This window comes from Triturus cristatus, chromosome 3_2 (genome assembly GCF_964204655.1).
Source record: "Triturus cristatus chromosome 3_2, aTriCri1.1, whole genome shotgun sequence".
Classification (NCBI taxonomy): domain Eukaryota; kingdom Metazoa; phylum Chordata; class Amphibia; order Caudata; family Salamandridae; genus Triturus; species Triturus cristatus.
The window spans coordinates 277,918,503-277,944,754 of record NC_140584.1 but is presented as its reverse complement, the minus strand read 5'-3'; positions in this window follow the sequence as shown (position 1 = coordinate 277,944,754).

Sequence of the window (26,252 nt, the reverse complement as noted above, 5' to 3'; positions counted from 1 at the left end):
CGAAGATACTATTGGGCCTCCCAACTGAGCGCGATCAATCACGGAGTCTACGGTCCGGCGCTTAGCCCTGGCTTTGCTATGGACCGGTGGTTGCTGAGGGGTGGTGGCTACTATAGAGCACTTTACTCGAGGCCACCGGCTGGGTCCCTCTCAGGGCCGACAGGGGTGGCGGTGCACGTGTGGAAGACAGTCACGAACTCCCTGGGATGGAAGGATAGGCTCACCCTCGCCACTCCGTTGTATGATTCGGACATGCTGGGGAAACTCTGGCACTCTAAGGGATTCGACAAATGGGATCTGATAGGCATCTCCAGGGTGGGGGACATGCTGACCAAGGGGCGGATTAAGTCGTTTGATGAGCTGCGGACGGAATATGCGCTCGAGGGCACGGAGTACTTCCGGTACGCGCAGGTGCGCCATGCGCTGCAGTCGGTCCTCGTTGAGGGGGAAAAGGTGCCTGAGTCCTCTCCATTGGAGGACCGGATCCTGGACGGCCATATGCCGGAGAGCACAATCTCCCTAATCTACAAAAAGCTTGTGAACGTTCGGACCGATCTCCTCCTGGGGGTGCGGGACCAGTGGACTAGAGATGGCCTCGAGCTGGACGATGAGGATTGGCAGTATGCGCTCTCCTCTCCTAAGGAGGTCGCAATCCCCGCCAGGTTGCGGCTGGTCCAGCTTAAGGTACTCCACAGAGTCTATGTCACTGGGCCCCGAATGGTCCATATGGGTTTCTCCGAGGACGGGCTGTGTAAGAGGGGTTGTGGGACGGTGGGCACCTTTCTGCACATTATATGGGAGTGCGGTGTGATTGCAGAACTATGGAAGCGGATCCATGATGTGATGCAGGAGGTCACGGGTATTGCATTGCACCCAGAGGCGCGGCGTTGTCTTTTGAATGTGTGGGGTCCTACAGACTACGACGCTGCGCAGACTCAATGGGTGACCCTAGGTAATATGGTGGCTAAGCAAGATATTGCAAGATTGTGGGGATCCCCTAGCCCGCCCACCCTGGATGCGTGGAAGGACAACTTGGACTGGTGCATGTTCCGGGAGAAAACGGTCTATAGTGCGCGGGGGAGGCCCAAGAAATGGCATAAGGTATGGGGAGGTTGGAACCAGTATAGGGGGTACATATGTTTGCCTCCTGCCACGGAACCACTAGAGGAGCAACTTTCCCCCTAGCCTCACTTCCGATCTGGGTCATTCTGACGCACCTCCGTTAGAATGTTAGGGCCTCTGCTTCTCCCTCCTCCTCTCAATCGGTGGCTTGATCTGATGTTGGAAATGGGGCCGCCCCCTCGTTGGGAACTGACGCGAACTTATAATGTATATTGCCTTGCTAGTTGTGTTCATTTTCAAAAATGGAACCTTTGTTTTTATCCTGCAGGAGAGCTATAGATGACTGCACGTGTTGATTGACGAGCTGCCGAACCTCCGGGTTGTCGGCTGAATAGCTATGTATCTGAATTATACGAATAAAGGTTTTTAAAAAAAAAAAAAAAAAAAAAAGAATGAGCCATGGCATTGGAGTGTGAAAACTAAGATAGAAGTTTTGACTTATTGTGCATTTGAAAGAGAGAGAGCAATGTGAGACTAGACCATTTGTAGTGACTGATAGTGTTCTAATTCTAGATTGGATGTTATGGTGATGTTATGTCCGTTCTTAGAAGATGCTGCAGGAGTGACATAAAAGGAAGTTAGTGCATAATGCTAGCCTCTGTGTCTTCAATGAAAACCAGATTCTCTCATCATATTACTTGGAGAATTGTCATTCTCTTGTTAGGGATACGATGCTGGGAAGTGTAATGAGATAGTCAGCTTTGTAGCTGTAGCTGTTTGGGCCTGATATTTTAGGTGTTAGAGTGATGTGGCGAGATCCTGTGGTTGTTTGGTTTGCATCAGTGATTCTTTGGGTCTGAGAGTCCCATGGCTGAAGTGAGGTGGAGGGAAATTGGTCTGAGACTGTCAAGTTTGCAGTGGTGATTGTTGGGAGCTGTGATTTTCATATTCGGTCTGTGGTAATTGAACTAGAGATGAAGGGTGGCATGATTTGTGCAAGGTGTTTATGTTTGGAGTGTGACAATGAAAACTGAGATTGAGATTGAAGGGCCTTGAGCGGGGATTGACACTAACATTCCAGTGTTCTGGAGTGCAAAGATCAATAATGATTTGTGGGTTTAGGGTAAATGTAATTCTCATGTTTGCAATATAATACTGGCATTTGACCTGCAATTTTATGGTTTGGCGTGAGAATTCACAGTATAGTAGACATGTTTATGCTAAACCTAATTGATATCTGGGAAAGCTGTACCTACTAAAGTTTTGTTTCTCAAATATTAAGTTCTACTACCAAAATTTACAAAGTCATAATACCAAAATGCCTGAATATCCCAATTTTCTGCAGATCCCAAACCCCATGTTCTAAAATATACCTTAAACAGAAAATATACAGAAAGAATTCAAAGAGTTCTAAGGACACATACCAACATAACATCACTTAGACTATAATACAAACAGCAAAGCAAGACCCTAAAACTGGGAATTTAAACATTGTTTACCAACAAAAATTATCCGAAGAAGAACAGTGAGAAGCCAAGATAAAAACAAAGAAATAATCACCTAATCAACGGTGTACAGGAGCTATGGCCATCGCAACAGAAAGATCACATGACAACTTGGTCAATGAGATTCAGGGTGTGTGTGTTTGAGATTTCCTGACAAGGGTGTCACCAAATAAGAAAGGTCAGTAAGGAGTAGGTTGGTGGATTTTGGGAGGTAAAAGGGTTGGATGATCTTGTGTGCCAGTGTCAGGGATAAAAAAAGAGCTGCTAAAAGGCAAGAGGTGAGTTGAGCACATGCCACAGCATCTGTAACCTGCAGCAAAAGGCTCTATTTCTAGAGAGATAGCTTTAGAGGTTGAGTGTCTGTTGCAGTGCATAGATCACTGTGAATAATCTGCAGATCATTTGTACCAATGATAGTAACATAGTTTAGTAGGTTAAAGCACAATCTACATGAGTATGTGTGTGTAAAATGAATGCACTTTTTTTTTAAAGAAGTGTGTAAGAAAGTGGATTATTAATTAGTGTGGATGGTCGCCCACTACAATTAATAAAGTCACTAACTTGTTAGGTCCGGGCAAAGGTTTCAGTAATTGAAACCTGAGCTCAATCCCTGGTACCTACAGCACGGATCAGACAGGTTTAATTTAGAGAAAATGAGTAAAGAATTTAAAAGTACCAAAACTACACATTCTAACACAGGAAACAAGAAAAATCCCACTCCAACCTATAAAAATAGAAAAAAATGTAATAAACAAAATTACACTAAACATCCAATAAGATATAAGTTATGAATTTATAAAGAGTTAAGAGAAAAGGCCCAAGAAAAAGTAAAGCCCCAAAACACTTATCACTGTTCCCTGGTGACTGGGACCTAGAGGCTATGTCAGGCCGAGCAGGATGGAGCGCTGGTTGGATATGCCAAGCTGGTTCATCCTGGTCAAAGATTTTACCTTAGTACTTAGTCTCTGAAATGGAAGCCGGAGTACTCTAGCCGGGCAAGGTTGCAAGCTGTATGTGAGGAAGACCTATAAAAGCTAAATAGCTATTGGTCAAGGTCCTACTGAAGGTATTGGTTATGACAGGAAAAGCTCAGAGTTGGAAAAGTTCAGATTTCGTGCTCAGTCAACCAGTGGTGGCTGGTAATTGCAAAAAGTCGTGGGGCATAATTCCATACACAAAATTGCAATATGTAAATCTTCTCAGAAGGTCCACATATGGGGATTTGTATCCAGCTCAAGAGTTCTCATTTTATCAACCTTGAGAGGATGAATGGCTGAGTGGTGCAGCTGGGTTTTATCCATGGGTCAATACATATCATCACAGCCTTGTCTGAAGGCTTAGGGATTGCATTAGTCCAATGAGCCTTCAGACCCTGCTAAGAGGCAAGAGGTCTATTAAAATGACCAAATTTCTTTCAAACCTTCACCTATAGTATCAGTGTTTGTTCCACCAACTTTCTCACCACATCACATCACATTCACTCACCCACCCATACACTCTTATTCCCCCACTGAACCACACACTCTTACTGGAGCGGGAATCAATTTAAATAAAGTGGTTTATCATCTCTATCCTACTCAAACAGGGTTAATCCTCGCTCGGTGGGGTGCATATGATTCTCTCTGCAACAGACCTTTTACGGCGCTTATGAGAAGATCAGGAGCTATGCATCACATACATTATAATCACAATAGATATTCTAAGTTCAGTCAATAAGAGAAGGTTAAGTAAAAGATTTAAGGGTTTTATTTTCATTAAGTGTTTACACAATTCTCTTTATTCAGTTGGCTCAATTGGATTAATCAATTAACAGAATTGATAATACAATTATGGCTAGAGCAAATCATAATTAACAATGCACCAAGCACGTTCCATAAAGGAAAGAATCCCTATTCTAAGAATGGTGTGAAATTGATGTTAGGGGAACCCATAAAGAGTTCAAATTCAAGAGGAAAGAATGAGAAAGAGCCTGAAGCTTAAATTCAATCAATCAAGATCTGCCGAAAGTCCCATAAAGAGAGGTTCATGAAACTCTGTAAAGTATCAAGCAATAAAGTTAAATAATCATGCAGTAGCAGTAGCAAACTGAAATCAGCAACAGGTTTGGATAAAGGTGGCGAATCAGCATTCAGCCTTTAGCATTAAGCGTTTAGCTTTCAGTGTAAGGGAAAATGGGAAAGCGTATGGAGTAAAGGTCTGGAAAAAGGCATTAACCTACTCTAGGAACACATACTAAAATAAACAGTTGAAAGAAATGTTGCAGTCCATGTTTTATCTTCTCCTCCTCTCGTCCAATCAGCTTTCGGTATTCTTCTGAGAACTGACTCTCCTCTTCCTTTCCCATGGGTTCGCACATTGAGCTACAGAATATAATCACACAGTGTGAAACAATATTAAAATTGTGTCTACATTTGAGGCCTTTTGATCCTAGACCTCCATTCCAATGAGCATAACTGCATTTCTGACCTTCTAATAAAGCAAATTGTATGTTAGCTCACAATGGACTATGTGAAATAAAACAGTCAGCTCTAATGAAATATTATTCAGCACCATATCTTTTCTTTATAAAATGAGGAAAAATATTTTACAAGGGTCAACATTTCTATTCATGCATTGTATTTTGTGTGAACTATTTTATTCAACAATGACGTTTTTCTAGCAAACATTTTCAAAACGTTATTATTAATAAGAAACATTCTGCAGTGTTATGTGAAGCTTTCATTTAAGGCATGTCAGGATAAGATCAATTTTTAAACATTGTATGCACGTCTTAACACATCTGCTCAAACTACTAATAAAATAAAGCTGCTTTAGGCATTTTGAGGCCTAGTATTAATAAGTATAGCTACCTACTGCATTTTCCACATTTTAAATGTTGTGTCAGCTCAAAATAAATTGCACGTTAGCATTTCATATGTGGCTTTAACCATTTTATTTTTGCATTTTAATAAAACTCTCTTTCACTCTCGTCCACCGAATACCCCATACTCTCTTTCACCCACTCACGCATACTCTTATTTACCCACTCACTCACATATTCTCATGTATCCACCCTGCAAATCGTTAATCTAATTCACATTCAGTCACCCACTTACTGTTGTACTTTCAGTTATTGAAATGTGTCATTGAAGGCAATGCATTGGTTTTCAATCGATTCATGGTTCTTTAACGAGCTTCCGTCTACCAGCCTTGTCCTGTCCACATTCACCCACCCAGTTACTCACTCACCAACTCACTCACATTCAAGAATTCATTCACTCATCTTCGGCAATTCACCCACCCACTCATATTCACCCATCTGCATCATGTTCACCCAACTCATGTAAACGGTTATCACATTTACCCGCCCACTCAGTCAACCTTCGCAATTAATGCCTCATCCATACAAAACATCACCCACTTGAGTAAACGGCAGTTTCACTACTACAATTTTACTCTTAGTGGTTTTGTTAGTGATCGTTTTATTCTCCTAGCAGATTACATGCAGTTGGCCCACATCACGATTATCATAATATGGGGAGATAAAACAAGCATATGTAGTCAGGACAATAAAGAGGTAGGCACTGAGGTTGCCCTTGATGTTGCAGAGAAGAGAGGCCAGATGTTAGAGAAAAGAAAGGAGAAGAGAATGAATAGATTTTTACTTTTTTTCTCCCAACTTACGTATGTGTTTTTGAGGCAGCATGCTGATCTAGTAATCATTCTGGAAAAGGTCACATCAGGTCCCTCTTGTCTCCACTGGAGGATCTGATCTTGACATCATATAGGTGCTGAAAGTATGAATGGGCTCTTTTCCTAACTAAGTAACACTTGTACACTAAATAAAACATGAACGGACAACACAAACTGACAAAATATATTGGTCTGTGGCGGCTTTTGAATGCCCACCCTTCCCCTTCTCATCATAGGGTGGGGTGCGGTCAGTGGAGCTCGATGGCTACACCTCACCCTGTGTTGAGATGGTAAAGGGTGTGGTAACTGATGCTGAGTGGCATCCAGACCCAGAGGTATGCCCAGGGAAATGTGTAGCCCCCTCCTTTGTGTTCACTAAAAAATGATTCTGGAGGTAGTTCCTCTCCCACTGGGGTTGGAAGCAGCCTGGCGAGGGTAACAAAGGTCTACCTTCCCAGGTCTCACCTTGCATTTACTTGTGAAAGTGCAAGCCCTTTCCAAGTTTATGAAGCCCTGGGTTCCATTACAACTGGTCTCCTACCAAGGGGGAAAAACAACTTCCCACCCACAGGTCATTGTTTCTGCTATGGGAGCAGTTTTCACACCTCATTAAGGTCAAGTACTGACAGATCAGCTGCTAACAGGCTAGGGCAAATTAACCTTTAGGTAAAGGTCTTCAAACTGTGAAGTGCACCTCATGGTGGTCGTGGCTGCATTACAAGGGGCCACAAATGTTTCAGTAAGTACTTGTAAAGCAGATGGCCTGGAAGCTCAACCCTGTTTCTCTGGCGTATTTTCCAGGCTGTCTTCATTTAAATGCATCCATTAAAGTGCATAAAGAAGCATGGGAGCTGTGATCTTAAGTGCCTTGGTGGCAGGAGTCAGTCAGTGGAGTGGTGGAGTCAATAACCTGCATAAGAAGAATAAAATGTTCTGTAGATCTTTTGTTGTTTTTTCACCCTCGTAACTCCATACATAGAATAACATATACACTTTAGATGTTTAAATGGAAAATAAATGCAAATTAATCAGTGGGAAAAGCACTCTTAAGTATGAAACCTCAGATGGTTAATGCAGGTCCTGCAGATGTCTGTGCGTGTGGTCAAAAGAGTTGCAGAATTAAATCCCAGGTATGTGACAGAAAGCACAGTGAATGTCTCATTATCATAAAATAGCATTTACTCAAAACTGATGCAAAGAGGTATGTTGGATTTACAATCTAACGCAAATCAGGATTTGAAGTATAGCAAAGTTGCGCTATGCAATGCCTTGTGTTACTTTGCATCAAGGGGTGCTTCATGGATAGAGCATAGGTGTTCCCATGCAACCACTATGGATTTTGACGCAAATCCCTGCCAATAAAGAATTGTGGATGGAGATTTCTGCCAAAGGGGCACCTTTCGGTACAGAAACTATGCTAAACACAGCGCAGACATCCATGCTCTATGGTGCAACCGTGCCTGCTTTGTCCCATAGCAGGGAGAGAGCACAACAGCGCCATTCACATCTTAGTGTTCGCAGATCTTTACTTACTGCGCTGCTTTGCATGATTTCTTAATAAATCTGGGCCTTGGTGTTACAGATAAAACAAGTGATGTCAAAGTATATATTTTAGTAATATTTATGAAACTGTATACGTAATCAGACTGCACCTAGTATGAATATTCTTTATGAGTGTTCATTAAAAGGACTCATTGCGGAACTCAGCTGATAACACTAACTCATTATGTTAGAAATGTTTGTTCTCTAGTTGACAGTGGATTGCACTCTGTCCAAGTAGGGACCCTTATTCTAGTCAGGGTAATGGTATTGCACAGCTAAGATAACCCCTGCTCACCCCCTTGGGAGCTTGGCATGAGCAGCCAGGCTTATCTCAGAGGCAATGTGTAAAGCATTTGTACAGAAACACACAGTAACAGCGTGAAAACACTACAAAAGGACACCACACCAGTTCAAAAAAATAACCAATATTTATCTGAATAAAACAAGACCAAAACGACAAACATCTAACATACACAAGCAAAGATATCAATTTTGAAAGGAGAAAATAGTTCAGTCCATAGGAAACTATGGATGCGTCACTTTTATAACAAAGTACCCGGGATGTGTCAAAATCAAAGACAAAAACAGGCACAGGGGAGGTAAGGCGCCGTAAAAGCAAAGTGATGCATCGGTTCCTTACTGTGAGGAGAGGTTATGCGTCGATTTCTGGACACGCGGCCTCCGTTCCTTACTGTTGGGCAATGTCGATGAAGAATTTGGTGCACAGGCGCAATGATTCAAAAATTCTGATGCTCTCGGTCGATGCGGTGGTGGTAAAACAGGCGCTGCATCGATTTTCTAGCTGCGAAGTAGGTGATGCTTTGTTTCTTCAGCCGCACATCAGGGCATCAGGGTTGGAGCAGGTGCCTCGAATGCCAGAGACACGGTGCTCGGGACTCAGATGCAGTGATCTTTCGGCCGCACGGCAGGCACTGCATCAACTTTTTGGCCGCACAGGCGGTGATGTGTTGAATTTTCAGCCGCACGGCAGTGCTGTGTTAGGGAAAACAGACATTGGGGTCGGAGCAGGTGCCTTGAATGCCAGAGACACGGTGCTCGGGACTCGGCTGCAGTGATCTTTCAGCCGCACGGCAGGCACTGCATCAATTTTTGGGCCGCACAGGCGGTGATGTGTTGATTTTTCAGTCGCACGGCAGTGCTGTGTTAGGAAAAACAGGCACTTAAGGTCGATGCATGGATTTTCTCGAGTCCTTTGCGGCAAAACCACCTCCAAGGGCTCAGAACTAGACTTGGCACCATATGACAGATCACAACTCCCAGCAGAGGAGTTCAGGGGCTACAGATGTAGTCTTTGATGGCCCTCAGACCATCAAGTACACAAGCACACACAAGCCCTTAGTAAACCTTAACCAGAAGTATGTAGAAAGGAAAAGTCCAGTCCTTTCAATGCCCAAGGCAGGGGCAGCAAGCAGCAGGCCAGCACAGCAGAGCAACAAGCAGAGTGACAGTTCCCCTCCTACAGCATCCAGCTGTTCTTCTTCTTGGCAGAATCTCCTCTTAGTCCAAAAGTGTTCTTAAGTTCTGGTGTCACAGCTACCAGTTTCCCCCTTTGAAGTAGGCAAACTTTAAAGCAAAGTCTTTGTAGTGCACAAGATCTTGCATTTCCCTGACCCGGCTCCAGGCATGCTACTTGTGGGTGGAGACAACTTTGTGTGAGGACAGGCACTCCCCTATTCAGGTGTCAGTGACAACTCCTTCCCCCACTTTAGCTCAGGAAGACCCATCAGCCTTGTGATGGGCCATCAGGATATGCAGGGCACATCGCAGCTCCCTTTGTGTGACAGTGGGAAGTGAATGCACAAACAGCCTAACTGCCAGTGTAAACGAGACGTGGATTCCACAGGCAGGCAGAAGCACAGAATGATAAAGCAAGAAAATGCCCACTTTGGCATTTTCAAACACGTAATTTAAAAACCAACTTTACTAAAAGATGCATTTTTTAATTGTGAGGTCAGGAACCCCAAACTCCACATCTCCATCTTTCCCCAATTGGAAGTTACACTTGTAAGAGGTTACAAGGCAGCTCCAATGATAACGTATGGGAGGGATAGACCTTGCAATAGTGAAAAACAAAATTAGAAGTATTTCACTATCAGGACATGTAAGACACACCAGTACATTCCCTACATTTTAAATACACTGCACTCTGCCCATGGGGCTGCCTTGGGCCTATCTTAGGGGTGCCCCTCACATGTAATGAAAGGGAAGGTTTGGGCCTGGCATGTGGGTACACTTGCCAGGTCGACATGGCAGTTCATAACTGCCCACACAGACTTTGCAGTGGCAGGTCTGAAACATGGTTGCAGGGCTACTCATGTGGGTGGCACAATCAGTGCTGCACGCCCACTAGTAGCATTTGAATTACAGGCCCTTGACACACACATTGCACTTTACTAGGGACTTGCCAGTAAATCAAATATGCCAAATCATGGATAAACCAATCACCATTACAATTTAGACAGAGAGCATATGCACTTTAGCACTGATCAGCAGCGGTAAAGTGCCCAGAGTCCTAAAGTCAACAAAAAATAGGAAAAATAGGCAAAAAGTTTGGGGATAACCCTGCAAAAAGGGGCAGGTCCAGCACATTACCTTTCAGAAAAAATAGATCTTTGTCAGTGTTAGACCTGCCATCCTTAGGGTGGTCTTCCCCCAACTTTCGTCCACTTGTTGCTGTATCTTTGTGTTGGCCTTAGGACTCTGAGCACTTTTTTCCACTGCTAACCAGTGCTAAAGTGCATGTGCTTCTCCCCTAAACATGGTAACAGTGATGTACACCTGAGTGGCATATTTAGTTTACCTGTAAGTCCCTTGTAAAGTGGTATACCATATACCCAGGGCCTGTAATTGAAATGCTACTGGTGCGCCTGCAGCACTAGTTGTGCCCCCACACAAGTAGCCTTTCAAACCTGTCTCAGGTCTGCCATTGCAGGGCCTGTGTGTGCAGTTTACTACCACTTAAATTGGGTGTTTAAAATCACTTGGAAAACCTTAAACTCCCCTTTTATTACACATATGTCACCCCTAAGGTAGGCCCTTAGTGACCATAAGGGAAGAGTGCTGTGTAACTAAAAGGCAGGACATGTATTTCTAAGTTGTACATGTCCTGGGGGTGACAAATAGCTAAATTCATTTTTACTGCCCTGTGGCCTACTCCTCTCAAAGGCTAGCACTGTGGATTTCTTAGAACAATTTTTACGCTGTAATTCCTGATCAGAAAGGAGTAGCTACATCATGTTTCATATCTTTGGGATGGTGGTGATAAATCCTCTTTAGTGGTAAAGCTGGATTTGACATTACTATTTTAGAAATGTCATTCTTAGAAAGTGGACATTTCTGTGCTCTTAACTTTCCTCTGTGTGTCTGCAGCCTGTCTCCAATACACGTCTGGGATGGGTGACAGCTACACTTTGTGCATTCCCTCTAGACAGCCACAAACACAGCTACACTTTGTGCATTCCCTCTAGACAGCCACAAACACAGCTACACTTTGTGCATACCCTCTAGACAGCCACAAACACAGGAAGGGCTGATTGTGACAGAGGACACATCTGCATCCATCTGCATTCTGATAGCCTTCCTGAGCAGGAAAGGGGAGAGGTGGCTCATACGTACATCTGAATAGGCTGTGTCCTGCCCTCACACAAAGAGCTGATTACCCCCAACATATAGCCTGGCAGACAGGACTGTGTTGAAAGGGATCCTTGTGGATTTTGAAGAACTCCTTTAAAGTTATCCCCTACATCAAAGGCAGTTTTGGGTATAAATACCAGGGCTCTGATCCCACTAAATCAGTACATTACTGGACCTGGGAAGGACTCTGCTGGAGTAAAGACTGCTGTGCTTTAAGTATTGTCACTTTGCTATGACTGCCGGTCCAGACGAACTGCTTCTCTGCTTTGCTTAGCTGGCTTGCTGCTTGCTGATCTCTGCACTGCTGAGGATAAGGACTGGACTCATCTCACTTGAACCAGAGTGACTCCGAGGGCTTGCTGGCTTGCCTCCTGTTTTCTTAAGTCTCAGGGAAACAAAAGACTACATGCAATCCTACTGGTGCTGCTGGACTCTGCCATCTGTGAGTCCTACCCTTACCTGAGGTGCCCCTCCAGTCCTGGGCCTCAGAAGTGGGTTCTGCAGCTCAATGACAGCAAAGTAGACTTTTGACATTGACAAAAGCTCCCTCCAAGGTATTTCTTCAGAAGGACCTGTCCGGGTCCTGGATCCAGCCTGCCCTCCATCACGGCTGACCTGAACTTTGAATCTGTACTAGTCCCTTGGGACCTCAAGTAACCTTTTGACCGCTAGCGACTCCTAATCACTGTTTCCACATTCAATCTTTCAAAATTCATTCTCAACCTTTATTATTGGATTTTTGTAGATTCAGTTTTGTTTTACTCAGATAAATATTCAGAATTTTTCTAAACCCGTGTGGAGTCTTTTCGTGGTGTTTTCATTGCGTTACTGTAATGTAAGTGTTGTACAAATACTTTATACATTGCCTTCTACGTGAAGCCTGACTCCTCTGTGCCAAGCTACCAGAGGGTGAGCAAAGGTTAATTTAGGGTGTATATCTGACTTACCCTGACTAGGGTGGTGGTCCTTACTTGGACAGCGTGCAAACCTCTGCCAACTAGAGACTTCATTTCTAACAGTCAACAAGAAGCTTCAAGAGACTCCATAAATTAAAGCCAATACCGTTTCTGAAGCAGACTTTACTTTTGGTGATTAACCAATTGCCAATTGCAAACATTTACATTTCTTTCTGGTAGCAGGCATCATTGTTTTGCATCATTGTGAGAAGACCTGTTTCTCTTCTAGCTATCTGTTCCCCCCAGGCTTCAAAGTACAGAAGACCCCTCCCCCTTTCCCCTTTACCCCTTTATCAAGAAGCACATCGAGGCCCGCAATAAGCATTAGTGATGGTACGGTGCACAAAAACACCTTCCGCCTCACAACTAGCTCCGACGACCATTCACCCAACATGGAGCACATCCACTTCCAGTTCCAGACCAACCTGAACTTTACCTTCCATGGCACCCTCGTCTACAGACCTCCCAGACCCCGTCCACCTACAGCAAATCCATAGCTGACTTCATCGCACACCACGCTCTTGCCACACTGCGGTCGAGTAGGACACACAATTGGAACTGAGTCTTGATTTGTTCATTGCAGAGTTAATATTGTACAGGCCTCCTCGCAGCCTGCATTCCCTCACAGCTCTGGTGCCACTGAGTCTGTGCCACGGGAGTCATGGGCACTCTCCCGTTGAACTTTGTTGGCGTCTGAGTCTATGGCCTGGGGGTTGTCTACATCATGCAGCTGATACTGACATGGTGGGAAAAATGAGACTGTAGCATTCAGCTCCTCCATAATGCCTGTTTCTGCTTGCTTCTGCCCTCTGTATCATGCCCTGGATGGGTACCTTTCACTGTTCCCCCGTAACACTCCGCGGCATTCTCCTTGGACATCAACGAGGACCAGCTCAGCTCTCGTGGATCTATCTCAGTGCACCACAATTCACCGTCCCTTGAGGCTGTGCCTGTGCCGGCCGCATGGCATCCGGAGCCACTAACTCTGCGCAGCTCACGTCATGGACCCTTGCTGTTTGTACTTTGAACTTCTTATTGTCTGATCACTGTTGTAGTTGTTGCCAGCACCAACCAACCCCTGAGGGGTTGCTTACACTACCCAACACCCCCCATCCAGCACAGGCGTCACTGGACGTGTGACCCTGGCAATAAAGGGTGTCGGGCGCACGTGCCCGTAGCCAGTTCCACAAATTATCTCATTGTGTCGGTGTGGTCATTATGTATGCATGAGGGCCCGGGCCATAACACATCACATTGTGCTGTGTACAGTGTGTGCAACCTTGTCACCTCAGGCAGTGGGGTAGACCTGGGACATGTAGCAGTGTCGGACCCCCCTGTGAGCTTAAGTGATTAGGCTGGCGTACGGTAGTACGGCATAGGGGTGTGATCATTCGACACGTGGCTCTGGGAGTTTAGGCCTTGACAAAGAGGTAACTGATGCGTGTGTCTCTGGTGCAGTGTCTGCGCCACCCGTCACGCAATGTGCAATGTTGCTATGTAGCATGCCCACGGAGTGCAGCCTCGGCCAAGGGTTACATGTGGGTGAGCAAGCCCGCCCGGGGTCCGGGATCATACATGCCAACTGCTGTGTGTGTCGCTATTGCCGCAGCATAAGCCAAAGGTGTACCCTCAACCGCAGGGCGAGTTCAGCCAGGCATGAACTCTACATCTGTGTCCGCCCTGTCCTTACCATAGGCCTACACACACGTGGCCACCCACCTTCAGCACACAACATCACTGTGTCGTTGTCAGGCTTGTGGACATGCGCAGACGGGCATGACAATGGTGTGCCGTAGGGGTGCAAGTGATGCAACCGCGCTGCGAAAAGAGTTGGGGGTAGGGAGGATCAGTAGTGAGGCTACGTAATGCACATTGATTCCGCTCATTTGCAACAAGCAGTACATGTCATACAGGAATCACAAAGTCACACATATCACACACCAATGAACCAGTGAGCCTGCCAACACATGCAGAACCAACTATTGACTTATGTCTCTCTGCACTGTCATAGGTGACCAAGGATATGCACTCTGCGCTTGGATGATGACAACCCTCCGAGCCCGGAACACACAGGCCCAGATGCAGTACAATGCAGCCCACAAACGCACCAGGGGCATCATGGAACGCACGTTTCAGGTGCCTGGACGTCACAGGTGGAAGGCTCCTGTACAGCCCAGACATCGTGTGCAAGATGATCATTGCATGCTGTGTGTTGCACAACATATGTGTACACAGCAAGGCACCATGAATACCAGTTCCAGAGGCACCGGACGATGATGATGATGAAGATGAGGCAGGTGGACCACACCCCACTGCAGCCGCAGCAGAAATAGCCCGCAGGGACACCATCATTGCAAATTTCTTGACAGTCCTTGGCAATCATGGGACAGTACAGAATAACCACAAATGACATTCCCTAAGTGCATGTCACTCATCTACTCGGGGAAATCACTCAGACAAGTGTGAGTGCGACATGTGTTGAGAACGATTTTATGATGTGTTCATGGATGGTGGGTGTGTCACCTCTGTGCAGAGGGGCTGTTTGGGGTGTCACGTATTGGAACTGCCAGTTCTGTGTGTCACAGTTAGTAGGGTATGCCACTCTTCTGCGTTTCACATGTGTCCAAGATCATTCCATTTTGGCTGTCAGTTTTGACCTACAGATGACAACAGGGCTCCTTTTGGGGTCAGTTATGTACCAGCCTTAATAATGCAGGGATGCCCCATATGACTCAAGTCCCACAACATGGGCAACATGTACATAAGCGGGAGTCACTGCCCCTACATTCGTCCACGCTGTCATAATTGATTGATCATGGCAATTACACTTCTGTGTGCAGGAGGGGTTGCTTGCCCCTCTGCAATGTGAAGGGGAGATGCGGTTTCACTGTGTGTTCCATGCATGTGTCTGCATTGGCGCAGTTTACATGTAGACTGTATATCAATGTACATTGTTACTGTGAGGAGATGCCTATCTGATGCGGGACAATGGTCATTTGTTCTACGTCACGGATGTGGGGTTGTGCTCGTACATTGTCATCTCACCGTTTTTTTACTCTGCTTTTATGGTGCCTTTTCCCTCATGACGCATGGGAATTGCAGGCCTATTGCTGGTTATTGATGATTTTTGTTTCGCTATTGGCCTCATCAAAGCTTTTTTTGCGTTCATGTTTTGCATTTTTGCGGCGTCGCGTCAACTTTATCGTGGACATTTGACACGTTATCGTGAGCCTATTGCATGGTACCACCGGCATGTGAATACCACGTTACCACGGTGTTAAATTCCCATGATAGACTGCAATGTGAAGAGTTGCGTTGAGCTAATCTTGCGATGAATATCACACGTTCTTGAGAATTTCCCCCTAGGTGTATTTTGGCGACATTGCACATTCAGTAGATGGCCGGCGCACTGGATGCACTGCAGCTTTTACGTTTAACCTATCTACATTCATCAATTAACTTAATCCATTGTGGAAGATCTTAAACAAATTCATTTTCAGATTTGTTTCATGTTACATATTTTTTTTAAAGTTTTTATGTACAACATAGACTTTCTCATAAATACTTTGCTTAAAACTGATACTAAGATTTCCTAATAGTAATACAATAAATACAACAATCACAACAATGCAATATACAACAATATGACTTAGATTCACCCCACTCACCAATCACGATGTATCACTCACACAATACTCCCATGTACTCCTTATACACAAATCTTACAAACTCGCAGAACAGAAAATCTTGAGCAGACAGCAAAGGAGACCATTCTTCTCTAACCCTCCTTTGGTGTGATATGAACTGGGAATATTCGGCAGCCTTGAGGTTGAGGTCGATAGGGTGTTGCTGCGTTTTGCCCTTAGCAGGCCACATCGGATTTCTGAAGACATTTTGGGAAATCTCAGTAATGCGGCTATAGTCTCTGTTATACTTAACCTAAATAACTAGATTCTCCTGTTTGTAGGATATGGTGAATTCAAAATATTCAAAGAGAATCAGGTTCTGAAGAAGGTGGCCTAAAGCATATGTCTACCACCCAAATGTGTGTTGACCAATTTTCCGAATATACCCCGTTCATGTCGCACCAATGGAAGGCTAAAGAAGAATGGTCTCCTCTTCTGTCTAATCATTATACAATTAAACTGAATAGCTTGAAGTTATACTTTAGGTATTCCTGGAATGAGTCCCAGAGGACAAGTGTTTTTTATTATATTGATTTACCCTAATCCCTGTGGGTTTATATGGTTGTCCTTGTTTGATTTATATAAAACTTGAAATGTTGCAGTCACCACACTCCGTCTCTGGGAGCACGATTTACAGTCAATAGCCCATCCCTCAGAACAAGCCAACCTTCATTGAGGAACAGCATAGCCAGGGACAAGTGAAAAGGTGCAACTCTACCGCAGGTTCTGAAACTTTGAGGACAGTGGTTGCAAGAATCAGCAAGAGGGAAAGAGATCACAAAGATACATTGTAGGCATTAGCTGGTTTGGTTTGTATTATATATCCAAGTGCACCTGTGTAGTTTACCTGTAGTAGCTGTGTCGCCTTTTAAACTTTTCAGTTAAGAACTTTTACTGGCTTACATTAAGCTCAAGTGCCCTACCTATGGTGTGTGTTTTTCAAAGGTATCTTAGTGAATTGACCCCTCATCTAGTTTTTGTTAAAGGAGAGATTTCATGGAAACAGCGTAGGGTCACTCTAATCATTGCCCTGAGCTGCTTATCATCATGGGCGTGTTCCTCTGAGTGCAAGTATAAGGGGAAGGCTACAACTCTTCTATTTGTCTGGAACTGGGTTTTGTTTCTGGGTAGATTGTATTGACCTCTAAAGAGTTATACCTTAGTCAGTTTCATCAGGGCTCGAGGACCAACATTCATTAAATCACTAGAAGCCTGTACAATTAGAATAAATGGGATATAATGATCCTTACCGCTGTAGTTACTGGTTATGTAATGATAAATTGGTAAAAAAACTATTGTTACAATCATTTTTACTTTGATATTTAACATGAGCCAACTTTAGAGTTTGCATACCAGTGAGTTGTTGTGCATATCTGTTGTATCTCAGACATATATGGAAATTAGAAAATGGTGTAAATATCCATTTGAAGAATATGTACACTTTTTGCTGCTATAGTTAGGACCTAGTAGTATGCAGATGTTTGTAAAAAGTACATTTACATTTATCCAAAGGGTTTGATTGTTTACTTTGTTGTCAGCCATCCATGATATGTGAGGTACATGGGGGTAATGCCTAGTACATTTACACGTGATCAGTGGTGATACACTTGAATGCCCTTATCAAATACCAAATTCAATTGGACTGCATATTGTTCCTAGCTTACATTGGAAATCCTTATTATTGATTAGGCATGGAGAGAATATCACCTACAGAACCCGATTCTTCTAACTATCAGGCCTTCTGGCCTCCACGTGTAGTGAGGATGACTCTCTAATGAGACGCTTGAGTCCAAAACCAATATTGTGTGAGGTAAAAACAGCTACCATGATCTGCAGCATAGCATACCTGAGTTACGCCATCTTAGGGTGAAGATATCACACTGGACGAGCATCTTTCTGCAAGTTGGTTTTTAAAAACATCATTAGGACACCAAACTGCCCTTAGTGACTGTCGTGTTGCAATATATCATGAGACCAGGCACATGTGAGTATGGGCACAACCTTCTTTATTCACATACATTCCTTTTTCTGCTTGTGCCTCTTCCGTGCTCCGGCCTTCTGCTTTCTCCTTTCCCCAACCTCTCGTCACACCTGGTCCTAGCACCGCGTGCCAGAGCCAGGCATTACGATATCACATCTCCCCCCTTCTTAAAGTCCAATGTTCACTCAGTTAAAGTTCCTCAATGAGTCGGTGGATCTTCAAATGATTCTCTGTGGCCTGTGTGGAAGGGGTAGTTCTCTTGACCCGCTTGAGCTTAGTACTGTCTCTAGGCTTTCTCGGGTCTCAACTTCTTGACTCGAGTCATCTGTGTCTTGTTCTGACTCTGCTGCGCGGATATAGGCTGCTGGATTGCACTTCTTGAAGTGTGACACATTTCGTGTGATTCTTTTGCTCTCAGAGGCGGCCGTGACCATAGTCCCTTTCCAACTCGTCACTCGTAGGGGCTGGTCACGGTATCGACTGTCCGTCTTTGCCTTCTTTTCTTGTCTGGCCGGCACCCAGTCCCCTTCTTGGATGTCGGATGCTCTAGCATTGCGGCGTCCATCCACATATTCTTTCATCTTTTTTTGATTTATAAACTACTACCAACATCATGTGGTCAAGGGAATGGGAGTTGGAGCGCACAGCGGCGTCTGCGACAGGTATTCTGGTGCGCGTTGTTCTTCCCAGCATCAGAGTGCCTGGGCATTTATTGGTGGTGCTGTGCGGCGTGGTTTGATATGCTCCCAACACCTCCTTGAGCGCAAGTTGGGTGACTCGCCAGTCCAGTTCTGCTTGTTGTATGGTCTTCTTTATTGTAGCTATGAACCTCTCTACCATCCCATTGGCTTGAGGCCACATGGGAGTGATCTTCCGTTGTTTGAAATTAAGGTGTCTGGCAAATTCTGTGAATTTGTGTCCATTGAATGGAGGGCCATTGTCCGTTTTGACTACCATACGGATTCCCCATGCAGCAAATGCTTCATCCAGAATCGGTATGATGGTGGTGGCTCTTGTTGACGATACATGTGTCACGATGGGAAATCTGGAATACTCATCCATGATGACAATGATGTTTTTCCTGGACTTCAGCGGCCCAAAGAAGTCAATGACCACCTGTTGCCATACGCTGTTTGAGAGGTCAGACATCTGGAGCGGGGGCTGCGGTTCTTCTCGCCCTACCAGCTGGCATTGAGAGAAGTCTTGAAGCGTGGTTTCTACCATGTGGTCAAGGGATGGGAACCAGACACGTTCCCGTAGTGCTTTTTTTGTTGCCACCACACCTCTGTGTTCCTCGTGTGCCAAGTTGAAGACTCCTTGACGCAACTGTTGTGGATGACAATTTGTCTGTCTCTTAAAAGTAGTTCATTATCACTGATTGTAAGGTCATCTTTGACTTGTCCGAAGGACACTAGTTTCTGTGCGTTGACGCTTTTGTTAGTTGGCGTTTCCTCCAGGTGTCTCCATGAATTTGTGTGAATGCAGTGTATGATGTTTTGAAGCGTGGCGTCTTTTGCAATGGCTTCTGTGATCGCCTCCAATGGGACAGCTGGTGGTCTCGCCTGATCAATGACAAAGTGGATATATTCTTCCGCCAACGAGTGCCTCATTCGTTTTGAGGCCTTAGGATGTCTTGATATATAGTCTGCTGGGTCTTCTGCTTTTCCTGGCTTATGGATGATCGTGTAGGTGTATTTTTGGAGACGAATGCCCCAGTGCTCAATTCTTGGTTGCATCTTCGCTCGGGGGTTTCTGAATATGGTTATCAGGGCTTGATGGTCGGTGATCAGTGTGAAGTGTTTCCCATATATGAAAATGTGAAAATGCTTGCATGCCCATACAACCGCCAGGCTCTCCTTCTCCGGCTGGGAGTATGCTTTCTCGGCGTCCGTGAGACTGCGGCTGGCGTATGCTACAAAGTGACGCTGGTCCCCTTCATCTTCGTATAGAGCCAGGATGTTGAATGCTTCTTCACATTTAGTTGGACATCGCAATGATGATGAGTTCCTGCAGGGGATAGCTAATGGTGGCATAGTCTTTAATATATCGGGTGCAGTAACTGGCCATGCCCAGGAAAGATCGTATGTCACTGACATCACGGGTGCAGGGCGTGTCAGCCAGTGCCATCACTTTTTCGAGATCAGGTCGCATTCCATCACTGGAAAAGATGTGTTCATAGAATGTTAGCATTGATTTGTGGAACTCACACTTGTCCCGATTGAGTGTAAGATTGGCGTTTAGAAGAGCGTGACACACTCGACCTAAAGCTTTGCCGTGTTCCTCGATGGTATCACCGAATAGCAGGATATCATCGTTGTAGTTGAATGTGTTGGGAATGTGATGAATAACTCGCCTCACTGCCTCTTGAAATATTTCTGCAGCTGAGAAAATTCCAAAATTAAGGCGTTTGTACCTGAAGAGTCCTTGCTGCGTCGAGAAAGTGGTAATATAACTGGATTTCTCATGAAGCTTAAGCTGGTGAAATCCTTTGTTTAGACCCAATTTTGAAAAGACTTTTGCCCCTTTTAGTCGAGTGATCATGTCACTGATGTGGGGTCCCGGATGACTTTCATGTTCTATGGCTTTATTTGGGGCCCTCATGTCCACGCACAAGCGCACCTTGTTTTCCGCTACCTATCTAGATACAACCACTACTGGGGACACCCACGGTGTGGGTCCAGACGATCTTTCGATAATGTCAGCCTTCAGCAGGTCTTGTAGCTCCTCATCCACGGCTTGTTGGAGGTGGAAAGGTATCTTCCGATGGTGCTGAGCTACAGGTGTTACCTGCTCATTTATGTGTAGTCGGAGTTTGAAGTAGGCTAATTTGCCAAGTCCGGTGAACAGCTTCGGGAATTATGCTGACGATGTCTGGCGAGTCGTCTACTTTGGATTGGATCTCCACTAGTGTTTGACGTTCAGCTGTGGGTAGGCTTAGGAGACAGTCAGCTGCTTCAGGTCCTTCTAGGACGTGAATCTTTGCATGAACTGTTCTGTCTTTGTATGTTATAGACGTGCGAAACAGTCCCAGACACGGTAGGGGCTCTTTGGACATCCATGTAAAGACGAATACAGCATCTTTCTGTAGTTTGGGTTTTGGATTCATTTTCTTGTATTCTGTCGCACATATGGCGTTGAGGGATGCTCCGGTGTCTAGGACGAATTGTGCTGGGTGATTTCCGATTTGGATGTGCAGTCTCTGGTATTTCTTTAGCCTGTTGGGGTCCGCTACCATGCATACATATTCGTCGCTATCTTGAGATATGGGAGTAAGAGCTGAGGATTCCCTCAACGATGAGCTTCAGGACCGGTGTGTTTGGTGCGACAATATACTGGATCTTGATGAACTGGTCTCGCTTGATGGCGAGGTCCCGGGGTGCGTCTTGTTGGCACAGATTCTCTGTGGGGTGCTTGGCACACCAGTTTGAAGTGATTCTCTATTCCACAGCGGTGGCAATGTTGTCCTATGGCAGGACATGGGCCCATGTGAGGGTAGTAATGTCCGTAGCGGTAGCAGTGTAGTTCTTGTTTCCTGTTGCTGCTATTCTTGTTCCCGTTGCGAGTTTGGCTTGCAGGCTTCGGGGGCTTTTTGTAATCTGACGGACGCTGGTTGTCTGTTTGAGAGTGGAGTTGAAAAACTTGTTTGCGCTTTTCTGTTTTTCCAGCTTCCATCTTTTTTGCATGGTCTTCGGCTTGATCATTTCGATGTCATCGAGTGAGTAGTGTCTCTTTAGCAGGCGACGACGTAGTGACTCTGACTGACATCCCTCTATAATTCGTAGGTGAAGTGCATCTTCCATGTTGAAGTTGTCGAATTCGCAGTAGCAAGCTAACCGTTTGAGACGTGTGATGAAGTCACCCATCGGCTCGTCTTTTTCTTGTGACGCCAGATTGAAGGTGTATCGTTCATAGTCTAGATTATGTTTGTGAAGGAATTTCCTGTTCAGTGCCTCTCTCACATCTTGATATGAGGTGGCAATGGCTGGCAGCAGTTCTTTGATGACTTGTCCGACGTCTTTGCAGGTTGCGCAGGGCAATGAGTTGCTGTTTTGGGTCAGTTAGCTGTGACTTTATCATGATGTTTTTGAAGTCTTCTAGCCAGCTTTGCCATCTTGGACCTCTGCCACTGCCAGATGTGAGGGCCAGAGGTTCTGGGGGGCATAGGAAGGATACACCTAACATTGCTGTACCTGGCTGCACATTTTGCGATGTGTCCGGGGCCACTGACATGCTAACGTGTAAGTGTGGCTTGTTGACTCTTTATGGGGGTTAGCAGGTGTTCTAGGGCATGCAACCGGAGGTGCAAGGGTGTATAGTGCCTTGACGGTGTCAGGATCTGTGGGTGAGCAGGTTGCAAAACCTTTGCCTGGTTTCAAAATGGCCACCGTGGTGTTTGCAGAGTTTGTGGCTGTATGGCCTGACTTTAATATGGCTGCCAAGTAGGACACATGTGCACGAGGTTGTGAGCAGAGCCTGTAATGAAACTGTAGGCAGGCAGGCAGGGGCTTACCCTGGGCGCGATGAGGCAGCACACGATGAGCAGCAGTAGCAGGCTTTAGACTGAGTGAGATCTCCTTGCGGGTGCAGTTCTGCTTTCAGCCAGTATTATATGCGCTTGTGAGCACATTCAGGGACATCAGCTGGTACGCGCTGACTCACCGCTGCAGCGTGAGTGGTTTGGGCTTCGTCTCCAGACTGAGATCGGCAGGTTCGGGATCCCATCCTTCGTCACCAGTGGCTGTGTCGCAATATATCATGAGACCAGGCACGAGTGAGTATGGGCACAACCTTCTTTATTCATGTACATCAATTTTTCTGCACGCGGGTCTTCCGCGCTTCGCCCTTCTGCTTCCTACTTTCCCCAACCTCTCGTCACACCTGGTCCTAGCTCCGCTCGCCGGAGCCAGGCATGACGATATCACAGTGACGGTTGGAGGATTATAGTGGTGAGCTATTCAGCCATGTTAGGGGGCAAGCTAAATTACTTTGACACAGATTATATATTTCATTATAGTGCCGGCATCTCCCCTGTGTCAGCTCGAGAATAGAACAGAAACCTATGCCCCCCATGTTGGGTGTGCATTGGCATGATGTTGGTCATAGCCATGTCTATTAGCTTTAAAACAACCTAGTGGGTAACAGAATCCTGTCATTTATTACTGAGCACAGTAACAGAGTGCATTATCTTGGCTGATAGATGTACCTGCCAGGTGTTAATTAGCTGTGTATCCTATGTAAATTGGAACTCCCACTGGTATGCAAGTAATTATGTCATTGTGACTGGAAGGAACCACATCATAAGTCCTTTATGTGTCACCTGGCTTTTGGCAGCCCACTAAACCATGGATGCTGCACCCTATCAAGTCCGTGAATGGCTTGTTATATAGTCAGCTGAAATGAGGTAGTTCAGGCCTGTAGTGTTGTGAGCTAAGGGATGTTTTGTACCGCACCCCCAGCCTTCATAACATGTTTGGTAAGCCCTGCCGTCATCTGACTGAGAGCTTAAATATATGGGCGGGTGGCATGTTTGCTGTCCTGTGCCCGGCCGCAACCAGTATGCATGTGCTCTAACCCTCACTGAACAGCGGTACTAAAAAATCGAAAGGAAGCCTTAGCAATTCATTGGGGCTGTAGACATTTTCATTTCTACCTTTATGGACACCAGTTCCCGGTCAGTACTAATCACAAGCCCTTGAGCCCAATGGTCAAGGGGTCAGCGTCAAAACCCTTGCCAAGGATAGAGAAATGGATACTCCACTTACAGGAGTACCACTTTTCGGTGGAATATCAACCCGTAGCCCACAACCTGGCATACTACCTGTAGAGACACACCCACCCTGTCGCTCCTCAGGAACAGCAAGAGGCGGAAGACGCAGAGAAGTACGTGAAGGTGATCGTGGAACGGTCCCGCCCCATTCCTATACCCCTGGCCAATACCGTGAAAGTGACTGAAGCAGACGATTGTCTCCAGCAGGCAATGGTTGCAACCAGGTCAGGGAGGTGGGATGCCATCATAATGGCCTTGCCCCAAAAGACGTTGCAAGCACAGAGCACACTAAGGTGCCTCCATCACATTAGAGACAAGCTCACCATTTCAGCAGACGGGTTCCTACTCAGAGGACCCTGGCTCATCGTGCCAGCCAGTCTGACTCAGTGGATGGTAGACCTAGCCCATGGGTCCCACCAAGGAGTTGTTAAGACGAAGAGTAGGTTGCAGAGCAAAGTGTGATTCTCCGGCCTGGACGAGAAAGTAGAACAGACAGTCCAGCGACGTGACCTCTGCCAGGCCGCGGGTGAAGCCACCCCTCACCCCCTGTCATCACAGAACGGCTACCTGAAGTTCCATGGCACCACACTACCACTGATTTTGGAAGTCTCTCGGATGGCAGGCACTTATTAGCGGTCAGTTATGACTTTTCAAAATACCCAGAGGTTGATATCATGATGACCACCTTCATGGAAGAGACAATTCCGAAGCTGGAGAAAATCATAGCCACCCACAGCCTTATACGGGAACTCTGCACAGACTTCCTCAACTACCTGCTGTCCAGAGGGACCAAGCACTGCCGGATTACCCCGCTGCCTTCAAGCCAACAGCAAGATCGAAAGTTTCATGAGAACCATTCCGAAAGCTATTCACATAGCACAGACGGAGCAACTATGTGTTGAAAGGGCAATCTACGCATTGTTGAAGGACTACAGCCTGACTCCACACACCACCACCGGGTTAGCACCCAGCATCCTGTGTTTCAGGCAAAGGGTTGAGGACATTGTCTTGCACATTCAACTTGGGAAGAAGCCCTAGTGCCGCCCAGTCAAGCTCACACTCGTAGGGAAGAACAAAACCACCGGGCGTCTCGAGGCAGCTGAGCCAAGGCCCCAAGACTCTACATCAGAGACTAGGTACACGTGAAAGATCGACATCCAGGAAGCGCTAGTGCTCTTCTCTATAAAAGCTCTTTTCTTATTTTCAGATTTGCAGTTTTAAATTGTAGCGTAAACTTGACCAGAATGTATTGGAGTGCTTTACCAGTTACATTACACAAGAACACATTTAAGTTTTTTAGGCACGAGGAGATTGTGATCTTCCCAGAATTAATCCTAGGATGCTGTTGAACTGATGCTGAGACTTAAACCTGGTTCTCTAGTTTCCACAGCTGCAACTCTGTCTATTATCCCACATTTGCCCTGCTCTCATCGGTCTGAGCTACAGCATTCTGGAGGAAGGTGAGGGGTCAGAGGCCTGGACAATACGCTTTCCCTCCACAGTTAACTTCGGATCAGGATTTTCCACTTTTATTTCTTTCCCTAGTTTAGTTTTTATACCTCGGCCTAAACTTTCACAAGCGAAACTGTCTAAAACCATGTGGAAGTCGGCTAAAACAATTTTTAACACATTTTAGCAATGCAGACTGGCACATGTGCATGGTACTGAGAAGGCGCCACCAGTTTAGGCCATGAGGCAAGGGTGCTAAAGTTTTTAAAAGTCTATGGTAATGGCCCCAGCCCTGTGGTGCAAGGAAAATAGGGCCACATCATCTGTCTTCTTAGTTCAAAAACACCTTTGGGGTGCAGAGGGCCCTTGTGCCACAGTACCTGCTGCACTAATGCTATTTATGTTGCTGAAACAATGTGGAGTAGTCACAATTCCAATTTCATAATTTCATAATTGCTTTTTTTGACCTTCTTGCTTTTGCCAAATGTGCTTGGAAATGAACCATTTGCCCACTCTTTGTTCAAACTTTTCTGGGGGGTCTCCCCCGCGGAACACCCTTAGGGCAGTCGGGCTCACTCGCTACTCTCCCTCACATGGGACACTCAACCCAAACTTTTACACCTCACCACTTTCAAATGTCACCAGCCGCCACTGCCTGCTGTTCTACTTCGTTGGCGAGCTACCTCCTTGGATGCTACAACTTTTCAGATTTACCGGGGATGCCCGTGACAGTACACCACGTCTTCTTGTCGCATGCACCAGTCCAGGTTTGGTCTCCAATCTGCTATCTTTGGAGGTGACTCCGCTCCCCAGCAACGGATTGTGTCACGGCAGGCCTCCGCTAGTGTCACATTATATAGTGTCGGGTAACTCAAAATGGTGTTTTGTAGGACATACAAAAATATGGGAAGATATAACATTTTGTACAGGGCTGCTCGCCCCAGCAGTGATGGGGCAGCCTTTGCCAGTGTTTGTCAT